This window comes from Arachis hypogaea, chromosome 16, assembly GCF_003086295.3.
Source record: "Arachis hypogaea cultivar Tifrunner chromosome 16, arahy.Tifrunner.gnm2.J5K5, whole genome shotgun sequence".
In the NCBI taxonomy this organism is placed as follows: domain Eukaryota; kingdom Viridiplantae; phylum Streptophyta; class Magnoliopsida; order Fabales; family Fabaceae; genus Arachis; species Arachis hypogaea.
Genome location: NC_092051.1, coordinates 3,254,534 through 3,261,747, shown reverse-complemented (window position 1 = coordinate 3,261,747; position 7,214 = coordinate 3,254,534). Strand labels below are relative to the sequence as shown.

At 33.9% G+C, this 7,214-nt stretch overlaps 1 non-coding gene across 1 annotated transcript; it reads right to left on the bottom strand.

The window, feature by feature from the left end:
- Positions 1–6,761: 6,761 nt before the first annotated feature.
- Positions 6,762–6,870, bottom strand: LOC112761231 (small nucleolar RNA R71). The gene has a single exon (XR_003181636.1). It is a non-coding gene; the product is annotated as a small nucleolar RNA R71 (small nucleolar RNA).
- Positions 6,871–7,214: the final 344 nt, after the last annotated feature.

Sequence of the window (7,214 nt, the reverse complement as noted above, 5' to 3'; positions counted from 1 at the left end):
ATTTTCTCCAGATAGTTGTGCTTTAGCTTCCCTTAGCTTCCTCTTCAGAGTCCTTTCAGGTTCAGGATCATCTTCAACCAGAATATTCTTATCCTTGTTCCTGCTCATATGAAAAAGAAGAGAATAGAAAATAATAGGGATCCTCTTTGCCACAGTAGAGAGGTTCCTTTATGTGAGTAGAAGAGAAGAATAAAAAGAGAGGAAGAGAAAAACTCGAACACAGAGAGGAAGATGGTGTTTGAATTTTGGGTGGAAGAGGAGTGTTAGTAGATGAATAAATAAATAGAAGGAGATGAGAGATGAGAGAATAATTCAAAAATTAAACAAAATAAAATAAAAATATTTAAAAATTAAAGTTAAAATTTGAAAATTAAAATTGAAATTAAATTAAATTAAATTTTTAAAACAATTAGTTAATTAAAAAGGAATTTTTGAAAAAGAGGGAAGGGATTTTCGAAAATTAGAGAGCGAATTAGTTAGGTAGTTTTGAAAAAGATATGATTGAAACAAAAAGATAGGATTGATTTGAAAAAGATTTGAAATTCAATTTAAAAAGATAAGAGGTTAGAAAAGAAGTTAGAAAAGATTTTGAAATCGATTTTGAAAAAGATGTGATTGAAATTGAAAAAGATATGATTGAAATTTAATTTGAAAAAGATTTAAAAAGATTTGATTTTTGAAAATTAAAGTTGATTACTTGACTAACAAGAAACTAAAAAGATATGATTCTAGAATTTAAAGATTGAACCTTTCTTAATAGGCAAGTAACAACTTAATATTTTTGAATCAATCACATTAATTGTTAGTAGTAAATTCGAAAATATGAAATAGAAATAAGAAAAAGATTTTGAAAATCAATTTAAAATTTCAAAAATATTAAGAAAAATGAAAAAGATTTGAAAAAGATAGGATTTTTAAATTGAAAATTTGATTTGACTCATAAAAAACAACTAGATTTTAAAATTTTTTGAAAAAGTCAACCCAAATTTTCGAAATTTTATGATAGAATAAGGGAGAGATATTTTTTTGATTTTTGAATTTTTAATGAAGAAAGAGAAAAACAACAAAAAGACTCAAAACATGAAAATTATGAATCAAAACACACAATGCATGCAAGAACACTTTGAATGTCAAGATGAACACCAAGAACACTTTGAAGATCAAGATGAACATCAAGACTTATTTTTGAAAATTTTCAAGAAAAGAAAAACATGCAAGACACCAAACTTAGAAATTTTCAAACTTTAGACACTAACAAATTGAAAATGCATATGAAAAACTAGAAAAGACACAAAACAAGAAAACATGAAGATCAAACAAGAAGACTGGCCAAGAACAACTTGAAGATCATGAAGAATGCAATGCATGAAATTTTCAAAAATAATTTTTAGAAAATTAAGAAGATGCAATTGACACCAAACTTAAAACTTGACTCTAGACTCAAACTAGAAACACAAAATATTTTTGGTTTTATGATTTTATTAAATTTTTTTGATTTTTTGAAAATTAATTGGAAAAAACGAAAAAGAAGAAATTTTTTTTTGAAAATTTTTCGAAAATAAAAAAGAGTAAAAACAAAAACTTAAAATTAAAATAAAATTACCTAATCTGAGCAACAAGATAAACCGTCAGTTGTCCAAACTCAAACAATCCCCCGCAACGGCGCCAAAAACTTGGTGCGCAAAATCGTGATCGTTCCTTCCTTGGTAACGGCGCTAAAAACTAAATACGCACGTTCATGATCTTATTTCTTAGTCACAATTTCGTACAACTAACCAGCAAGTGCACTGGGTCGTCCAAGTAATAAACCTTACATGAGTAAGGGTCGATCCCACAGAGATTGTCGGCCTGAAGCAAGCTATGGTCACCTTGTAAATCTCAGTCAGGCGAATTCAAATGGTTATGGTGAATTTATACTTAAAATATAACTAAACTGTAAAGTAAAGATAGAGGTACTTATGTAATTCATTGGAGAGAATTTCAGATAAGCGTATGGAGATGCTTTCGTTCCTCCTGAACCTCTGCTTTCCTGCTGTCTTTATCCAATCCTTCATACTCCTTTCTATGGCAAGCTGTATGTTGGGCATCACCATTGTCAATGGCTACATCCCGTCCTCTCTGTGAAAATAGTCCAATGCGCTGTCACTGCATGGCTATTCATCTATCGGTTCTCGATCATACTGGAATAGGATTTACTATCCTTTTGCATCTGTCACTATGCCCAGCACTAACGAGTTTGAAGCTCGTCACAGTCATCCCTTCCCAGATCCTACTCGGAATACCACAGACAAGGTTTAGACTTTCCGGATCTCGGGAATGGCCATCCATGGGTTCTAACTTATACCACGAAGACTCTAATATCTCGGACTCGATCCCCTGTATTAGATATCTAAGAGATACTCATTCTATCTCATCTTCATGTAGAACGGAAGTGGTTGTCAGGCACGTGTTAATAAGTGAGAATGGTGATGAGCGTCACATAATCATCACATTCATCATGTTCTTGGGTGCGAATGAATATCTTAGAATAGGAATAAGCTTGAATTGAATAGAAAAACAATAGTACTTTGCATTAATTCATGAAGAACAGCAGAGCTCCACACCTTAATCTATGGTGTGTAGAAACTCTACCGTTGAAAATACATAAGAACAAAATCTAGGCATGGACGAATGGCCAGCCTCCAAAATGTGATCAAAGGATCAAAAGATAATCCAAAGATGTAAATACAATAGTAAAAAGTCCTATTTATACTAAACTAGTTACTAAGGTTTACAGAAATGAGTAAATGATGCAGAAATCCACTTCCGGAGCCCACTAGGTGTGTGCTTGGGCTGAGCATTGAGCTTTACACGTGTAGAGGCTTCTCTTGGAGTTGAACACCAGTTTATAACCTGTTTCTGGTGTTTAACTCCACTTTGCAACCTGTTTCTGGCGTTTAACTCTAGAATAGGGCAAGAAGCTGGCGTCGAACGCCAGTTTGTGTCGTCTAAACTTGAACAAAGTATGGACTATTATATATTGCTGGAAATTCCTAGATGTCTACTTTCCAACACAATTGAGAGCGCACCATTTGAAGTTCTGTAGCTCCAGAAAATCCATTTCGAGTGCAGGGAGGTCAGAATCCAACAGCATCTGTAGTCCTTCTTTAGCCTCTGAATCTGATTTTTGCTCAAGTCCCTGAATTTCAACCAGAAATTACCTGAAATCATAGAAAACACACAAACTCATAGTAAAGTCCAGAAATGTGATTTTTAATTAAAAGCTAATAAAAATATACTAAAAACTAACTAAATCATACTGAAAACATACTAAAAACAATGCCAAAAAGCGTATAAATTATCCGCTCATCAGTGCTCTCTTGAAAATTTTTTGCGAAACGTGCATTTGCACACACACTTTTTTCACTTATTGTTTTGATCAAGGTTGGTGTTATTTTTTTTTACTTTCTATGCTTTCTAATGAGCGGATATTTTATACGCTTTTTGGCATCATTTTCATATAGTTTTCATTATGTTTTGTTTAAGTTTTATTATATTTTCATAGGTTTTAGTGAAAAGTTCATATTTTTGGATTCTACTTTGAGTTTGTATATTTTAAGGTGATTTCTGGTATTTTTTGACCGAAATTGAGGAGCTTGAGCAAAAGTTTGATTCAGAGATAGAGAAAGGACTGCAGATGCTGTTAGGATCTGACCTCTGTGCATTCAAAGGAGCTTTTCTGGAGCTACAGAAATTCAAATGGCACTCTTTTAATGGCTATGGAAAGCTAACATCTAGGGTTTTCCAGAAATATATATTAGTTCATACTTTGATTTAGAAATGAAGGCCCAAAATTGGCGTTCAACGCTAGCCACTATCCCTATTCCTGGCGTTCAACGCCCATAGGGGAGTAGCTGGCGTCCCAATGCCTAAAAGGGACTCCCAGGGTGGCGTTCAACGCCCTTAAGGAGTACTAGCTCGTGGGAGACACTCAAGCTCAGCCCAAATACTCACCAAGTGGGCTCCAGAAGTGGATTTTTGTAGTACAAGATTAGTTTATATTATTTCTGTAATCCTTAGTTATTAGATTAATATATATAGGAGAAGTTCACCCATGTTTAGGATCTTCTTCCCCCCCCCAATTCAAATACTTTACCACTTTTGTACAGTATGAGTCACTAACCTCCTAAGGTTAAGGTTAGGAGCTCTGTTGAGTTTCATGGAGTAATAATGTTACTGTTCTATCTCAATATGTCTAATTCTATTCTCTTATGCAACCTCGTTCTTCATCTTATGAATTGAGGGTGACCCGTGACAATCACCCTTGTTCTACTTGGGTTCCGTGCGAGTCCTAATCCGGATAGCATTGAACTAAAGCTAGAGATTGCATTGCGGATTCCAATAGAGCATCTGAGCAACTTTGAATACGTGACATGAAATCCCGTTGACTATGGGTGCGTGAGGTCTCTGTGGCGTTAAGGCTAGAGTCAGAGAAGCAGCATTCTCTGATCTGGAAGCTCTGCCTTCTCTGTGGCACCTTGAGTAGGATCGTGAATGGGAGTGGTTTGCTTAGAGCTTCATCTTCTGCTATAGTGAGAAACCTAGAAGTGGCTTGATAAAAGGACATGAGTCACTTCAACATGGTGGATTGCTGCAGTAGAGGAGGTTAACTTAATGAGAGGACATGAGTTAATCACTTATGGCTGCCATTGAAGGAATCAGAAAATTATTGAGGAAGATAGTAAGAAAAGTTAATCTGGAAAGACAAAGCATCTCCGAAGCCTCAACCGTTCTATCACCATTGATTTCATACATATCTAGTAACGCTTTATTTATTTATCTATTTAATGCATTTTCTGTGACAATATTTTCTATCCGCCTAACTAAGATCTGCAAGATAACCACTTTTTGCTCAAACCAACAATCTCCGTGGGATCGACACTCACTCACCTGAGGTATTACTTGGATGACCCGGTATACTTGCCGGTCTATCTGTGCAAATTCTGCGGAGCCAATTTCGTGGACCAAGTTTTTGGCACCGTTGCTGGGGATTGTTCGGATTTGACAAACAACCGGATTATCTTGTTGCTTAGATTAGGTACTTTTTACTATTTTGTTTGAGTCTTTTGTTTTCTTTTCCAAAAAAAAAATCAAAATTTTTTTTTTCAAAAATCTTTCCTTTTCGTTTTGATCTTTATCTTTTGTTTGAGTCTGTTTGTACTTGTTTTTGTTAAAGTTTGAACTTTCTTGTTTTCTTTTCAAAAAAAATTTCAAAATAGTGTCTTTTATTTGAGTCTAGTGTCAATTCTTATATTTGGTGTCCCTTGTGTGTTCTTTGTTTTCTTCAAGATTTTCGAAAATTGCTCTTAGTGTTCTTCTTGGTATTGAAGTCATTCTTGTTTCTTTTCTTGTTTTGATCTTTAAATTTTTAAGTTTGGTGTCTTTTGGTGTTTTTCTTTTTAATTTTTGAAAATTAGTACTTTTAGATCTAAAAATTTTAAGTTTGGTGTCTTTTAGTTGTTTTTCTCTTTCTTCATTAATTCAAAAAAATAAAAAATTTCTTTTCTATCTTTATTTCAATTTTTTTCAAAAATTTCAACATAAATTCAAATTTTAATTTCAAATCTTTTCTTTTAAATTTGATTCTTTCCTACCTTATCTTTCTTTTAAATTTTAAAATTCAAAACTTTTTCAAATATTTATCTTATCTTTTTATCTTTCTTTAGATTTCAAAAATCCTATCTTATTTTGAATTCAAATTTTAAAAACTTAATTTCAAAATTTAAAATTTAAAATTTCAAAATCAAATCTTTTTCAAAATTCAAAATCAAATCTTTTTCAAATCTTTTTAATTCTTGTCTTATGTTGTTGACTTTTCCTTTTTCAATTTTAAATTTCAAAACTTTTTAAAATCAAATTTTCTTTTTCAAATCTTCTATCTTATCTTATTTAGCTTTCTTAGTTAGGTACATGTTTTATCTTATTCTCTTTTTATTTTTCCTTCTCTTTCTTCTTTTTCAAAACGTTCTAACTACTTTCTCTCTCTTCTTTTTCGAAAATTTCCTCTTCTTTTCCCTCTCTATTTTCAAAAATATCTTCCCTTCCCTCTCTATTAATTTTCGAAAACTATCCCCATTTAAGGAAATATTCTTTTCTTCTCTTCTTGATCTATATCTCTCTAACAAAGGACCTCTATACTTTGACATAGAGAATCCTCTTTTTTCTTCTTGTTTATGAGCAGGAACAAGGATAAAGAACCTCAATTTGATCTTGATCCTAAACCTGAGAGGACCCTAAGGAAGCGTTTACAACAAGCTAAAGCACAACATTCTGGAGGAAACCTCACGGAGCTATTCGAACAAGAAACAGAAAATACAAGCGTGGCAGCTGAACAGAACAAAGAAGGAGATGCAAGGAAGGTTCTTGGTGACTTCACTGCACCCACTTCTGACTTCTATGGAAGAAGTATCTCTATACCTGCCATTAGAGCTAATAACTTTGAGCTAAAGCCTCAGTTAGTCTCTCTAATACAACAGAATTGCAAGTTCCATGGACTTCCGCTGGAAGATCCACATCAGTTCTTATCTGAATTCTTGCAAATATGTGATATTGCTAAGACTAATGGAGTAGATCCTGAGGTCTACAGGCTTATGCTTTTCCCTTTTGTTGTCAGAGACAGAGCTAGGATATGGTTAGATTCTCAACCTAAGGAAAGCCTAGACTCTTGGAAAAAGTTGGTCAATGCTTTCTTGGCCAAGTTCTTTCCACCTCAAAAGATGAGCAAGCTCAGGGTGGAAGTTTAAACCTTTAGACAAAAAGAGGGTGAATCCCTCTATGAAGCTTGGGAAAGATACAAGCAATTGATTAGGACGTGTCCTCCTAACATGCTCTTAGAGTGGTCTATCCTAGGAATCTTCAACGATGGTCTATCTGAGATATCCATGATGTTCTTGGATCATTCTGCTGATGGATCACTCTACTTGAAGAAAACATCTGCAGAGGCCCTGGAACTCATTGAAATTATTGCAAACAACCAATTCATGTACACTTTTGAGAGGAACCCTGTGAACAATGGGGTAATTCAGAAGAAAGGAGTCCTAAAAGTTGACACTTTGAATGCCATATTGGCTCAGAACAAGATCTTGACCCAACAGGTCAATATGATCTCTCAGCACTTGATTGGAGTGCAAGCTGCAGCTAGTAGCATTTAAGACACCTGCTATGATGGAGATGCT